Source organism: Myxocyprinus asiaticus, chromosome 1 (assembly GCF_019703515.2).
Source record: "Myxocyprinus asiaticus isolate MX2 ecotype Aquarium Trade chromosome 1, UBuf_Myxa_2, whole genome shotgun sequence".
NCBI classification, from domain to species: Eukaryota; Metazoa; Chordata; class Actinopteri; order Cypriniformes; family Catostomidae; genus Myxocyprinus; species Myxocyprinus asiaticus.
Window position 1 is genome coordinate 26,890,509 of NC_059344.1, and position 16,854 is coordinate 26,907,362.

General features: G+C 37.5%; 1 protein-coding gene across 1 annotated transcript in view; it reads left to right on the forward strand.

The window, feature by feature from the left end:
* Nucleotides 1-8,056: 8,056 nt before the first annotated feature.
* LOC127414340 (docking protein 4-like) overlaps nt 8,057-16,854 on the forward strand; it is an 88,203-nt gene continuing 79,405 nt past the window's right edge. The window contains exon 1 of the mRNA XM_051652325.1: nt 8,057-8,316. The gene's annotated coding sequence lies outside the window, so the exon portion shown is untranslated. The remainder of the gene's footprint in view (nt 8,317-16,854) is intronic.

Sequence of the window (16,854 nt, forward strand, 5' to 3'; positions counted from 1 at the left end):
ATGTGTACTTCCGCCCAAGACAGCCCACTCTGTAAATGCGTACAGTTTTTATCAAATTAATTTGACATGTTTCCTCCTTTGCCTATGTTCAGTATGAACAGAACAGAAAGTATGTTAATGTTTACCACTTGCAGGCTGAGTGACTGGAGGGCGGAGCACAATCACACTCACTCTTCTTTCAGTTTCAACACGAGCATTGAATATGGCGAACACTGATTGGATTAGAAGCTTAATGGACCAGACATTCATTCTTTTCTTTTTTTCATTGGATCCATTAAGTTACTCAGAAAAAAATGCACCTCACATAAAAATAAACACTTCTTGTAAGATTAACCTACAGTATCTATGAATAAAAAATTCATTTTAAAAATATTTTTGTAAGAACTGATCTGTGTAATTTTAGCTAACTTGATTTTGCCTGCACAGTAACTGTCATAAACAATGTTAATCTGTAATTATTCAGCAAGGTAAACTACAATAACAGATGAAATGAATGCTAGACAATGTTCAAGATAATGCAAAAAGACCCATTCATTAGTGTAACATAACTTGGTTATACAGAAAATATATACATTCTATTGTTATAAAACAATAGCGCATCGATATATCAAAATGACAGTTGTAATGGAATCACATCAATACTGAATTGTGTCAACATATTTATAATGTACAGTCTATTTTATAAACAACTACTGTCATCATCCACCAAATTTAGCTAACAGCTATTGATAAAGCTGGCTAGCTAGCTAATCGTATAAATGCAGTCAATGTATCATGCAAAAGAAAAGTGATTACTTCAAACTACAGGCTCGCATAGTCAGACCTATATCCACACTTTGTTTTAGCCCTGTTCCAGCACTGGAGAGTCAAATATAATATTGTTGGGCCTCATGTATTCAGACAGAAGACAAAGGCAGGCCTAACACAAGTCGTAAAACCTAACTCAGCCCCCACACATTCCATGTCGTAAATTTTACTGATAAAAATTGCGCCAAAATCAAACAAAGGGAGTCCAAAACAGACTACAAATCCATGAAGCCTTGCTCACTAAAGGATCAAGCGCTCAACTCCTATTGGATGCACACAACAGAACGTCCCTCAAACATGACATCATCAGGAGTTGAAATACCTCTGAAATGTTTCGTGAATTTGCTTTCAGCGACTTTGTTCACCGAATATAGACATAGTTTTTTTTGCTGCTCTCCGGTGCAACCTCATGGCACAAGGAAGTAACGTCCGACTTGAAACTGTAGCCATACAATCTCCATCTCGCTGGATGAGTTGAGATTACTCTGTGTTCAACCGAACACTCTAACGGATCCGAAGGAGACCGCCGAGCAATTCGCATCTTCATCCATTTGCCTACAGAAGTGAAGAGATTAAAGATTTCTCTTCCATCTTCAATCAAGTCGACATTTCTGAGTTCTCCGCCAGCCCGCCGAGAATCAACAGCCGTACCGCCCGCCGACAGAGCGAGGAAACGGCCTCCCGTCATCACCCGAGCCTCAAGGAACCGGGTCAAAGTTAAACACATTCTACCTGTGTCCTCATGCGATACAAGTAAGAGGTTTACGTCTGGGCAGAGATAGAATATTATAGCGTGTTATTCTTGTGTTTCAAGGTTTTTGCTTGTACAGTTTATGGACCGCCATGTCTGCTCATTATTAATACTCAGGGTATTAATTATCACAAATTTGTTTTGCTGTATTGTGGTCCAACCAAATTGGATTGTGCAATTTCGCCATCGCGGGTGAGACAGAAACTGAGTTCATCCATTAAAGAGTCAAATAACGCAGGACTTTTATGAGCCCGCTCGTAAAACCGCATCTCTGAGTGATGAACACAGCTGTTTTCTCTCCCGCTATCGCGAAATCGGCTTTAGGGCTGTCACTTAATCATCTCTCTCTCTCTCTCTCTTACTAATCACACACACACACACACACACTGTCACGCACACACACCTTATGTGTTATAGGATTATTTTGATTTCCATATCTAATCATATCATATTATTAGTCCCTGATTTCAGGGTGGTGCCCCGTCAATGTTAATCCTTATTAATATTCTATTGATTTTTGATAATTGATAATTATCTTTGATGATTGTTGAATTTGAATGATCAATAAGCTAGTGTTAATTTTAATTAATGTTTCTTCGATGTTAACAATTAACGATTATCTTTGATAATTGTTGATTGAAAGGATTAAAAAAGCTAACACTGATTCTCATCAATATTCTATTGATTTTAATAATTAATAACTATCTTTGATAATTATTAATTATTGCTAATAACCAAACTTGCTCCTAAACGTAGCGCACTACATTTACTGGAGCCCCATATGAGGTTTTAATGAGTTAGATCCAATTAATTAATTTAAATATTAATTAATAACTACAGAAATAATTATTAATTATTTCTGATAGTAACACTGATCTAAACAACCAGTAAAGCCCTACAATATACAGTCTCAAAGTTTGTAGTAAAACAATCATAACTGTGTAATTTTAATTATGCTACCTCATCTGTCAGCATGATGCCGGTGGATCACATTCAGTCTCTTTGTACGTTACGTCATTGTTTTGGTCGATGGTCGACACTCGCTTGCGTCCCTATGGAGTGTATGCACAAGCAACAGGTAGCTGGCTGCAGTTCACTTAACGGCCATAGGTGTCATTAATAACAAGGGTTTCTGAATCCTACATACTGCACCTTTAATTAATAATGTGTTACCATGATCCTCGCTTTAAAATAATTAGTAATTCCTTTGTGTTTATGTGGTAACACTTGATTCATTACTTATGGGTTACCAGAATTATTTAAAAAAAAAAGACCTCCAGCAATATCAAACCTGCCGAAGTTAACAGTTTGTAATGAACAGAAGAGATATCCCAAGGAATACACCAGTTGGGCACATACATCTGTAAGATGACTATGATACTCTAGCAGACACTGTAGCCATGATTTAGCGAGCCGTTACATTCATAAATTAATTCCCACAAAGAACACATGTGAGGTGCATGTTTCTCTGAAGGCGCATTTCATGATCACGTTCACAATAAAAACATAATCATTCCCATTTTAGACACATGTTAATGTTTTGATTAGTAATTAATAAGTAGTTATTTTCAATTAGCCATAGTTAGTAGATAGTTCTCAATGAGGCAGATCAAATTCAGTAATTATTGATTACCTAACAATGAACCACCTCAGTCATCAGTTCACTATTACTTACTGATTGGTTAATCATGTTTCCATATTAGTTAATAGTAGTAACTTAAGTGTTAATGTAGCACAACTCATTAATCCTGTATTACTTTCTGTATAATTACCTATTAATGATGGACCATTATTCTAAAGTGTTACCAATTTTATTGTAACACTCAGTCATTACAGTAGTCCTGCATATTAGCCAATTTTCCACTATTTCCTGTCAGTATATAACTTCGAACATAACAGACACTTCGAACATAAATATTATCTGATCCAGTTAATGTAGTAAACAATCTGTATGTCTTTAGTTTATAGTTTCAGTTATGGCATCTACACTTTGTGTTTAGGTGTGTAAATGCAAGCACATGCGGGCATCAGTCTCTGCTTGTCATCACTTGCCCTTATGTCTGCCTGTTGTCCCCTGTTGTCTCCCTCTGTCAAAGTTAGCACCATTTTTCTGAACAAATTCTGTCCCACCTGCTCCTCCCCCATGCATGCTCCTCCATTTTCAATCACCTCTCATTCACTTGCGTTTCTCTGTAAAGGAACAAGTCTCTCTTTACATTCTTATTAATTTGGCACATTTTACAGTATATAAGGATGAAATGCAGCGGCCCAAGTCTGCCCATGAGTAATGGAATGTTCAAAGATGAGCCTTAGATCTAACATTTTGTAATACTCTACAATGACAATGGCAGTGAATAGTGCCTCACTTTAAAGCTTAAAAAGAACCCAAAAGTATCATAAACACAGTCCATGCAACTCCTGCATCATATTCCAAGTCCTCTGAAGGCATAGGTTTGGTTTTGGTGAGAAACAACCCACAATTCAAATCATTTTGCGATGATATTCGTTGCGCATTAATGAGCGTTACCAGAGAAGTTTGTTCACAGTAGCACGTTCACATGACAACTTGTGTTGTTTTCAGCGCTAAACTTAAACTTAGACATTTGGGTACTTTTTAAGCTGTAAAGTGAGGCACTATCCACTGCCATTGTGTTGAAAATATGGATCACTACACTCATTCTTTTGTGTTCCACATAAGAAATAAAGTCATAGGGGTTTGGAACATAATTTGGCACAAAAATTATGACAGAATTTTCATTTTGGAGTGAACTTTTCCTAGAAAAGACAAGCGCTTGTACTATTTTGTCTCTATAACGAGTGCTTGCCAAAGTGGCAAGCCAAGAAATGTAAGTTGGCAATCTGACTCTAATGCTAGTTGCTATAATAGAGCTTTATGCCTCATTCAGGTTCATAATCCTCTACTGTCATTCTTCTACACTGCTCCACTGTGCATCCCGCCATGAGAACCGAGGACAAGGACAGGGCAGATATTTTTTACTGTCACCACTCTGTGATAACCCCTAGTGGTCCATGCGCATGGCTCACTTCAAACCAGCTTCTAACATCAATACTTAATATGACTCTAGATATTAAATAAGTCTTCTTAATGATTGACTAAGGTCTGTGAGTTTCAACATCACAAAAAATCCACTGTTCTCTTGTTTCACAAATGTTCATACCTCATTCTTAAGAACACTGATGAACTCTCATTGTGAGTGATGATTATGATGATGTATCTAGCTTGAATACTCAGACATCACCTGTAGCAGACACGGTTGAATGCTCCTTCCAAAAATGCATCATTTTCCCTGCAAGTGAGTGGCTCTCCTGGGCCTCATGCACCATGTGAACATTGATACATGTGAGTGAGAATGCACACAGGCAACACATCAGTATTTCACCATATTGACATCCACATAATATTTTGTTACCTAGAATGATTTCCCTATAATGATCTATTGCATGTTAATATAAGCAATATATTTTCAATAGCGTTTAGTGTGTTTTACAATGTGTTGTATTACAGATAAGTTACTTATTTTATTTATTATATATATTATTATTTAGATAAAACTTCTACCCATAGTGACTTAATTGTATTACAGACAGTCAGTCCCCCATGGAGTAACTTGGGGTTAAGTGACTTGCTCAAGGGCTCAGTGGTGGTAGCAGTTTATGAATCTCCCTCTCTGGAGTTTAGATTAAGGATCTATAATCTATTGCTTTTGATTTAAATTGGCTTCCTGAAGTCAGTTTCCAGTAAACTATAAGGACTTAAATGTTCACTCAGTCATTTTCCCTCATTAAAAAGTTATACACATAAACAAATCAATAGTACTTTTGAAAAATCTCTTTAAAATCATGTACACTCACGTGAGATACACATAATCAGGGTTGGGAGGGTTACTTTTGAAATGTATTCCACTACAGATTACAGAATACATGCTGTAAAATGTAATTTGTATTTCATTAGAATATTCAAGGTCAGTAATGTATTCTAAATACTTTGGATTACTTCTTCAGCACTGGTAAATTTCTTCACTTGTTTTGATTATAAAAACTCTGCCAGTACAGTAAGACAAAATACACATGTTAAAAATGCATTCTCTGAAAAACCTAAATATCTTATACAGTGTTGTTTCTAAAACAAGATCAATCAAACTGATCTTGTTTTAAGTATTTTTTACAGGAAAACAATACAAAAATTATTATCAAAAATATGATTTTTGCCCTAATATCAAAGGTCTTACTAGAAAAAAAAAAGAAATTATGAACTAACGTGAATTTTCTTGATAAAAAAATATGATCGTGCCTGGTAACATGTGCATGTAAAATGTCTAGAAATAGCATTTTAGCTTAGCGTAAAGCTGACAATTCACACAAGGTTTATTTCTATTTCTTCTGCTCCAAACTTACTTCAAACTTACTTCTCTGTCTGCTCGTATGAATGTAACACATCATAAGAAAGTGTTTCACTGCTGTTCAAATGCATTTTGGATCGCATCATTTATATGTATAAATGTTTTCCATCTGAAAGGACTAAATATTAAATGAAACAAATGACAATAAAATGCAAAGTAATCTCTTCAGTAATCAAAATACTTTTTGAATGTAACTGTATTCTAATTACCAATGATTTAAATTGTAACTGTAGTGGAATACAGTTACTTATATTTTGTATTTTAAATACATAATCCCGTTACATGTATTCCGTTACTCCCCAAACCTGCACATAATAGTCTAATAAATGCAGACATATTTTAAATGGAGTAGGTTACCTCATGGAGGTTGACATACTGGATTATGATCACATGACCAGCCAAACTCTACTTGCTTTATTATAGTTAACCCCCCCCCCCCCATTATGTATCTTAGTTGGAGTAATGCCATATTGAATTTTTAGAATGAAAACCAAGCTGTGTGGGCCGCTGTATTTATAACAACTCAGGTATTCTGAAGTGTTTTGTTTACTGAATTTTTATTTATTTGTATTTTTTTTTTTTTAAAGATGTTTTTTAATGTTTGTCAGCCGAACAGTACAACCCACTGAAGAGACTAAGGGTGCATCTCAGTCAGCTCCCTAGTTCAGTAGTCAGGGCACTGATCAGGGAGCTTTGATGTTCTAGTCACCATTTACTTGCATTTTATGGACCTACAGAGGTGAAATATTCTTCTAAATGTCTTAATTTGTGTTCTGCAGAAGAAAGTTATACACATCTGTGATGGCATGAGGGTGAGTAAATAATGAGAGAATTTTCATTTTTGGGTGAACTTTTCCTTTAATACCAGCTGTGTTTTAATGCCCGAGCTCATAATCATGTGGCAGGTGATTAAGCCATAAGTGTCACAATGCTCAGTCGATCAACACCCTTGCCAGTGCCTGAATTTGTGTTCATGATATACTAATTCAACATAGGGAGCTAGTGAACTGATTATAACCCTAAGTGTATCCCTCACAGCCTCTTTTCATACCCGTCAAAAGGCTCTGTATAAGGTCTGTTGGACACTTTTGAAAAGTGACTAAAAACGGTTCAAACAAAGAAAACAAAAAAACAAAAACACATTTTTGTTGCAGAATGTAACCAAAAATAGGAACGAAATCCATTTCAATTGTTCCAGAGTGAAAACAATATTTTTAAATGCTGGTAACAGGTTAATAACCTGTTAATTTTGTTCCAATATTTTTTTTTTTTATGAAACAAAAGACCAAATTATTGGTTTATCACAGTATATTTTCGGAATTACACTTCCTGTTGCCGAGAGCGCTGAGTTCATGTGGTCTCTTGTGTGATGAATTTGCATTGGCATGTTACGGACGTAATCAAGTTTTTCTCTCGGTTGAGACATCCAGGATAAGCACACAAACACACCATTGTGAGAAAACAAACAGATATAAATACAGACCTAAACCAAAACCAACGAAGCTTCTGTACAGCGTTCCTCCTACTCAGCTGTAAACAGCGCTGCTCTTCCGGGTGTCGCATGTGCATCAGTTGTCACATGAACATGCCAACATAATTATGTCACACACGCATACTGCTGCTGATCTGAGGCGATGCTTTGTAGTTAAAAAAGGACTTAAATACTGATCTTTTTCACACCGTAAAATACACATCGTGTTGCTTTAGAAGACTTTAATTTAACCACAGGAGTCATATGGATGAAGTTTATGCTGACTATCTGTTCTTTTTGGAGCTTCAAAAGTCTGATCACCATCCACTTGCATTTTAAGGACCTACTGAGCTAAGATAATTTTTTATTTTTCTTCAAATGTGTTCAGCAGAAGAAAGAAAGTCATGCACATCTGGTATGGCATGAGGGTGAGTAAATAATGAGAGAATTTTAATTTTTGGGTGAACTATCCCTTTAATACCAGACAACACACATATGCACAGGTACAGGTATGTTTGGTACATGTTTTCATGTGCGCTGCACTTCGAAGCAGTACGGTAACGGGTATACTTTTGTTGTCTGCCTGAGCTGGAGACAGACAGCTGAGAGTGAAACAGCCGTGGCGTGTGTTTGGTGCTCGAGATTGAGTCGCGCGGCACCGCGTCTGCTCATGAAACTCAAGACGACAAGCAAGAAAAGTCACTTGGATTACTGTCAGCGGCTTCGAAACTGAACACGTATTTTTCTAAGAAGACTTGCTGATGTTTATTTTCTGTTAGGACACAGTCAAAAACATTGCATTTGCTCAGCTCTAAAAGCAGCAGTCTTCTCAGAAGGGGCCGCACCTTCAGCTGAACATCATGCAGGTAGGCTTATGAAAGTTCATATGAAAGTATGAAAGTGCTGTATCCAAGTCAAGACAAGCCTATTACTCCTGTCAGCCAAACAAAATAATAAAAAAAGATTTGCGATTATTTTCAATCCGTAAAATGTAATTGAATTATGTCCATCAGTACACCTTGTCTTTAGATCCAACTTTTTGTCACAGTGTCCCTCAGCATCATGCACGCTAATGCGTGTGCAGCCTGTGTGTCTGACTCTGATGTAAATGTGCTTTTAAAGTGTAGGTTATAGTTTAATTGAGAAATGCAGCTTTAGACCCAGCATATGCACTGTTGCTGCTCCTATGACCAGCTCTTTTTGACAGGAGATGTTTCAAGTTGACATCTATAGGCTAATTATTATATCTCTAAGAAAAAAAAAACATTGTTTATTATATGCATTTACTTATTTATTGACTGCTGTATTTATCTTCTGTTTTATATGTATGTATATGTCTATATATATCTCTATGGGGGTGGGGTTGGGGAAGATTCATGACTTGACAAGCATTCAATTAATTATTTTCTGGGATCAGCATCATCAGGTAGCCCAACTCGCCCAGGATGACTCAATAGCTGTCTCTAAACATAGTGAGATCCCTACCTAGACAGCATTTGTTAGCTTCATAGGCGCTTTCAAAGGCAACATTCCGCGTCGTGCATCTGATGTCAAAAATGCAGCCTTGGTTGGTAGCACACTAGATTGAGACACTGCTTGTCACAACAAAGAGCGCGGTTCCTGCTGTGTTCCCACTTACTGTCGTAATTGTCAATCTTTTCACACGAGTTTCCAAATACAGAGAATAATTGCCTCGCACCTTGTCTTGTGGGCAATTAATTAAATTGAAACAGTGTCTTTTGTATGTGCTGCACGCAGATAAAAGACAACGTTTAATCTGAGCCTTATCTCTCGGAGCATAAACAGCGAATAATACATTAGTCTGAAAATTCTCCTCGGTTGTAGACCTCTCGTAACATCTTATCGGGCAACAACGGGATAGCTTATTACTGTGATGGTCTTATCATAGGTAAACTGCTTTCGAGCACAATATAGAATTTAGTGGATTAGCTCCTATTAACCTATAACCCCTCTATACTCGTCCTGACTCTGATGGTTTAAAGAGAGAATTCACCCAAAAAATAATTTTCTCTCATCATTTACTCACCCTCATGCCATCCCTAATGTGTATGACTTTCTTTGTGCTGTAGAACACAAACAAAGATTTTTAGATGAATATCTCAGCTCTGTAGGTCCAGTCAATGCAAGTGAATGGTGACTCCAAAAATCACATAACGTCAGCTTAAAAATAATTAATATGACTCCAGTGGGTAAATGCATGATTTAGAAGTGATATGATAGGTGTGGGTGAGAAACAGATCAATATTTAAGTCCTTTTTTTTTTTTTTTTTTCACCATAAATCTCCACCTTTGACCTGTCCAGACCAGTAGGTGGTGATATGCATGAAGAATGCTTATGGACAAAAAAACAAAAGAAGAGGAATGTGGAAGTGAAAGTGGACATTTACAGGAAAAAAGGACATAAATATTGATCTGTTTCTCACCCACACCTATCATATTGCTTTAGAAGATATGGATTTAACCACTGGAGACTTAACGGAGACTTATGAGAGAATTTTCATTTTTGGGTGGACTATCCCTTTATGGCTTGATGGTGATTGAATGAGGACCATTAGAAAAATGTCAGTCTTGTTACTGAGTGAATAAAAGTCACTAAAAGTAGTTACCCTTCTTTTTTGCCTTTGTTTCCGGTGGCCTGTCAAATATTTTTGGTATAATATTTTTGCAACTGACATTAGAGGGAAAACAGCCCTTTCTGTCTTAAAGTGGGGGAAAACATTGAGAACTGTGCATATAAATGTGAGGCAGCAAGCTCTAGAACTAATGCTTGATGAAAGTTGTATTAGATCTGGCAGAACTTCATTACATATCTGACAAATCTGTGATAATGAGCTGGACCTTAAGCCCATCAAGCGCTCAGTTTCAGCTATAATAGTTTATCTGCAACCCTTCACTCCCTGCCTCTTCCTTTTATGTCTCTCTCTCTCTCTCTCTCTCTCTCTCTCTCTCTATATATATATATATATATTAGTTTGCATACCCTGGCAGAAATTGTGAAATTTTGGCATTGATTTTGAAAATATGCCTGATCATGCAAAAAACTGTCTTTTATTTAAGGATAGTGATCATATGAAGCCATTTATCATCACATAGTTGTTTGGCTCCTTTTTTAAATCATAATGATAACAGAAATCACCCAAATGGCCCTGATCAAAAGTTTACATACCCTTGAATGTTTGGCCTTGTTACAGACACACAAGGTGACACACACAGGTTTAAATGGCAATTAAAGGTTAATTTCCCACACCTGTGACTTTTTAAATTGCAATTAGTGTCTGTGTATAAATAGTCAATGAGTTTGTTAGCTCTCACGTGGATGCACTGAGCAGGCTAGATACTGAGCCATGGGGAGCAGAAAAGAACTGTCAAAAGACCTGCGTAACAAGGTAATGGAACTTTATAAAGATGGAAAAGGATATAAAAAGATATCCAAAGCCTTGAAACTGCCAGTCAGTACTGTTCATTCACTTATTAAGTGGAAAATTCAGGGATCTCTTGATACCAAGCCAAGATCAGGTAGACCAAGAAAGATTTCAGCCACAACTGCCAGAAGAATTGTTCGGGATACAAAGAAAAACCCACAGGTAAACTCAGGAGAAATACAGGCTGCTCTGGAAAAAGACGGTGTGGTTGTTTCAAGGAGCACAATACGACGATACTTGAACAAAAATTAACTGCATGGTCGAGTTGCCAGAAAGAAGACAATACCACAAAAAAGCCCGGTTACAATATTTCCAACAACACCTTGACACGCCTCACAGCTTCTGGCACACTGTAATTTGGAGTGACGAGACCAAAATAGAGCGTTATGGTCACAACCATAAGCACTATGTTTGGAGAGGGGTCAACAAGTATTGTGCTCCTTGAAACAACCACACCGTCTTTTTCCAGAGCAGCCTGTATTTTTCCTGAGGTTACCTGTGGGTTTTTCTTTGTATCCTGAACAATTCTTCTGGCATTTGTGGCTGAAATCTTTCTTGGTCTACCTGACCTTGGCTTGGTATCAAGAGATCCCCAAATTTTCCACTTCTTAATAAGTGATTGAACAGTACTGACTGGCATTTTCAAGGCTTTGGATATCTTTTTATATCCTTTTCCATCTTTATGAAGTTCCATTACCTTGTTACGCAGGTCTTTTGACAGTTCTTTTCTGCTCCCCATGGCTCAGTATCTAGCCTGCTCAGTGCATCCACGTGAGCGCTAACAAACTCATTGACTATTTATACACAGACACTAATTGCAATTTAAAAAGCCACAGGTGTGGGAAATTAACCTTTAATTGCCATTTAAACCTGTGTGTGTCACCTTGTGTGTCTGTAACAAGGCCAAACATTCAAGGGTATGTAAACTTTTGATCAGGGCCATTTGGGTGATTTCTGTTACCATTATGATTTAAAAAGGAGCCAAACAACTATGTGATAATAAATGGCTTCATATGATCACTAACCTTAAATAAAAAACAGTTTCTTTTTTTTTTTTTTTTTGCATGATCAATCATATTTTCAAAATCAATGCCAAAATTTCACAGTTTCTGCCAGGGTATGCAAACTTTTGAATTCAACTGATATATATATAAACTGTAACATTTAATTTTAACACTGAAGGGTGGGTGTTTCCGAGAGTTGAGTTGTCTGCGCATGTCCTGCTGACTCTCTCCAGTATAATCCAACTCATTAAATAAAACAAAATTTGGTTAGTGAGTTGGACAGAGACTGTTTCTATGGATGTGCGTGCACACACTGTACATGTTGCTGTATCGAATAGGTTTGTGTGGGTTTGCTTCTCTCGTAATGTGTGAGTGTGGGAAGGGGATCTGTATGAATACAGATAGGCACAAACTGCATTTCTACATAGTGAGAGGGGGAGGGAAGGGATGCAATTCATTGATGGGTTTCAAAGAATTTGGTGTCAACACACAGGCATCAGTGCATTTGCCCAAGAGACCTCCAAGAGAACATGCAATATGTGTGCCCTGGCCAATAGCATGGCCAGTAGAATGACCAATAGCAGCTAAAACTTAACAGGACATATTTACAATCAAGAGAGGTTATTAGACTTATATGTAGTCAGTTTTCAGTGGCTTTGTAATAGAGTCTATTACAATCAATTTGTAGGAAACCTTTATGTGGGTTTTTGTTGTGTGCATACTGTAGTCATCTGAGTCATAGATGTTAGATTATTCAAACAGCTGTGTGTGTGTGTGCGTGTGCACTTCTGTATTTTGTCTGAAGGTTGCTGCTGACAGCAGAGCAGTGTGGGAGTCGGCTGGTTTTGGTTGGCTGGCTCACAGTCAGAGAGAGAGAGAGAGATGAACACTCTGTAATTAGCACCCATGGCTGCATGCTGCATTCCACCTCTGTAAATTACAGAGTGGCCTGCCTGCACTGCCAGACCCGGCAAACCTGCCTGTGTGAGTGTATCCAGACCCTCCTGCCCACCCCCGGCCTCACACATACACCACTGCAAAACTACGGGTACTTGCTCGCAGCCATATCTTCCAGTTCACTTCCACAGTGTTTGTTTCTGCGATGCAGTAATTGGCAATGGTGGAGGCTCAGTCTCTCCGAGGCTCGGCCTGCATTGATTTGTTTGGATTTCTGTTTCAGCATACAAACAAGAGTACAGTGTCCTTATACCACTGTCTGTCATATCTGATATATTTAAAGAGTTTAGTGTGGTGTTTATTGAACTACAGGGACAATGAAATACACAGCATACCATATTAAAAGTAGCCTTTGTTTTCTGAGTCAAGAAATGAAGCATTTATTTGGATAATCTGCTTTGTTTGAGCTTGGAGATGTGTAAATGTGTCAAGATGTGCTGTAGAGCTTTGAGACTGTAAATTTGTGGAGTTTATGTTTATGTTTATGATTATGTGTTATGAGAGTTTTTGGTGTTTGTGCGTGTACCTCATTCGTTATAGTTTGGGCACAAAGTACCCAGAAGTAAGCTCAGTCGGATAAAACCTTAGGGACATTTTGGGATGTTCTCATTTGGGAGAACAATCCATATATAAAATTATATATATATAAAATGTCTGGAATCTATTCATACTACTCACATGCATACCTAAACAACTTACTGTTTTACCGGCCGAGAAGTGCGTCCTTCATCAAATACAGTAAATACTCTGACAATACACGATTTCTAAAACAGAGTGGGCAGAAGACAAGTGGCCTCCCTTCTGTGTCCCTATCATTCCATACTCAGATTTTCGCTTGATGGTACTAATAGTTTAAAAATACTTTCTTCCCACTATGCAGCAAACAAACATCCTCTCTGACTTTGGTAGCATGCTGGCTTGAGTGTGTATCTATGACCCCGTTTACACCTGGTATTAAGATACGTCTGGGGTAATCTGATCACATGTGGTCAGGTGAGACACATCGCCGTTTACACCTGGTCACTTAAACATGTCTCCTGTGACCACTTGTGGTCAGATTTCAAGGGGAGGGTCTCTAAATAAAAGACAACATACATCAGTCACTATGTCAGTGTGTTACTGCACGACATTAAAGCACAACAAATTCAGAAAATACAAATACATTTGTGAATAAAACCTGCATGCTGTTTCTCAGATCAGAGGCAGTTGAAATTTAACCTAAGCACAAATGCAAAGTTTCGAGCAGAATTATCTGTTATTTTAGTGGATTGCTGTAATAAAGTAGCATCAGATGTTCGTGCTTCTCATCTGTGTTGATATCAAACACAATCTGTAATAATCTGTTCCTCATGCAAAACCATCGTGTCAATTTAGAAGACATCAATTTAACCACTGGAGTCATATGGATTACTTTTGTCTGTGATTTTTGGAGCTTTAAAGTGCTGATCACTATCCACTTGCATTGTATGGACCTACAGAGCTGACATATTCTTCTAAAAATCTTTGTGTTATACATCAGAAAGAAAGTCATATACATCTGGGATGGCATGAGCGTGAGTAAATTATGAGAGAATTTCCATTTTTGAGTGAACTATCCCTTTAATACCAGGTGTAAATGGGGTTTATAAGAACAGCTGAATATAGTGCTTCTTAGAAGCTTTAATAATGTTATTTCTCTATGGTCTCATTCGCTGACTGTGCTGTGGAGGATTTGCCAAACTGCAGTTTCCTGTTTATGTCGGTATGTCCTGTGTTCTAAAGTAAGTCAAGTCTTACTGTTGGGTTAGTCATAAAGGGCTAATGATAAACAGTGATGACGGAAGATGTCATCAGACTCTATTCAGACTGAAGTCTGTTAATCCAACTTCTAAATCATGGTCTACATGCCAGGGTACAGATATCTATAACATCCCAAGCCTTTTAAAAACAAGCATTTTTAATGTTTAGGGGAGGGACGTTGGTTTTGGTTGTTTAAACTCAAAACCTTGTCTGGTTTTAATCTCACATTTGCTTTTTATGACACGGTTGTTCAGGTTTAAGGTTTAGGTTAGGGAGGTAGTTTTTTTTTTTTAGTTTTTTTTATTTAAAACTCGATAAAGCATTAACTTAATCTCATCTGTTTGTGAGAACATTTAACTCACTCATAACAGTGGATATCTCACCTCGCAACTATTGTGATACATGTGATGAACCACGTAATTTCATTTTACAAAAATGTTGCCACTGTCACGTTATTTTTTTCAGACCATGCTGTGTATTTTGGTCCTTAGATATGACTCTGGTCCCTCTATGGAATTTTTTAATCCACTTTTTTTCCACCAGACAAAAATCACAAGCCTAATCACTTAGAAAAGTAATAGCAGACCTCTCATCAACAAGCCGCATGATTTGAGTATCATTCATATCCACAGCACAATTGATGCAGTACAAATTACACAGAAGATTCAGAACATCATAATTTAGGATTAGGGGTCTTGAAAAACACAGTGAAGCTTGCCTCAGCAATTATAATTTGGAGAATCACTTTATGTCCATTTCCTCTTATAAAAAGTATTAAAGTGAGCTGTTCTTTTCCGGTAATGTATTTTACCACTGGTGCACAAGTCCATGACCCATGCTTTTGAAAAGCACTCCCTATGCTGGAACTGACATTGAGAGGAGAAAACTCTACATTATAAGTTGGACTCTTCTGTGAGGTCTGCTGCTGAGAAGGCCCCCTGAGAGCCCCACAGCAGTTAGGAGACATCAGACAACATCCATAATTTATGACAGAGTTAGAGATGCGGCTTGCGGCTTGTTTTTGTGTCTAAGTTGTGCCCTCGTGCACTCCCTCTGTAATAAATGAATAGTGAATGCATTTCCTCCTGCTGTCTTCCCCTCTTTATCTTTCTCTCTCTTTCCCCTCATGCTCATGTTCTGCTGTGCCCCATAAATCAGCTGAGAAGTTATGAGACCAGAATATGACATTGTTGTCCCTCTTCGCAGAGTTTTAAACAGAAGTAATCATGCACCACTGTGGAACTTTGGCAACAAGTTGTTTACTTTTTTTTTTTTTTTTTTACAAGTTTGCTACTGTTTTCTCCATGTCACCTGGACATGTAATCCTTTTTGTGATCTTAAAGGGATAGTTGACCCCAAAATTTAAAATCAATCACCACATGTTATTGTTATAAACCCATATGAGTTTCTTTATTTTTCTAAACAGAAAGAGAGAAATTTTGAAAAAATATTGTGTTCAGTTAGTGATGTCATACAATATCAGATTATGGTGACCACCTTTTCAAGCTTCAAAAAAGGATGCAGACGTATAATTCAGAAGTCTGATAAATAAATGTATGTGACTCATGCCTTGTTCTGAAGGCATATGATAAGGTTTGTTGAGAAACAAACCGAAATCTTATGTATTATTTAGTGTAAATCTTTACAGACTGTTGCTCTCCTGTGCGCATTCATGTGAGTGCATGAAAGCAGCAGAATACATGGCCTCCGATCGAGAGATGAAATTAGAGAACCGATTTTACAAAACATGTCTGAAAAGTCTTCTCATAACAGTATTTTGAAACCAGCATCTCATTAGCTGGTTCAAAACGACTTGATTTTGGCCGAGGATGTCACACCTACCAACTGTTCTGCTGAGGTCTCGCTCTCGTCAGTCAGAGTTGTATCACACATACACCGGTTCAAAATGGATAAGTGACAGATATTCCGCTCCCTCCACTTTTCTCTCCGGTATTTCAGTTCACTTTCTTTAAGCAAAACATCCAAAACCTCCAAAACACTTTGGTCTCCTGTACTCCTATTGTACAGCCTCTTCTACCTCTCTCAGTTTGATTTCCGAGTTCACCGGATTATACGAATAAGGCAGGGCATAGAAATGCATCTCCTTTACGACTTCAGACATGTTTTGTTCTTTGGTTTGTGTGCAACTGTGTTGTGTTCTGTTGTTACTATCACTGTGCCAAGAGATAACAAAACAAGTTTTTGCTTGAACGCCCAGTTT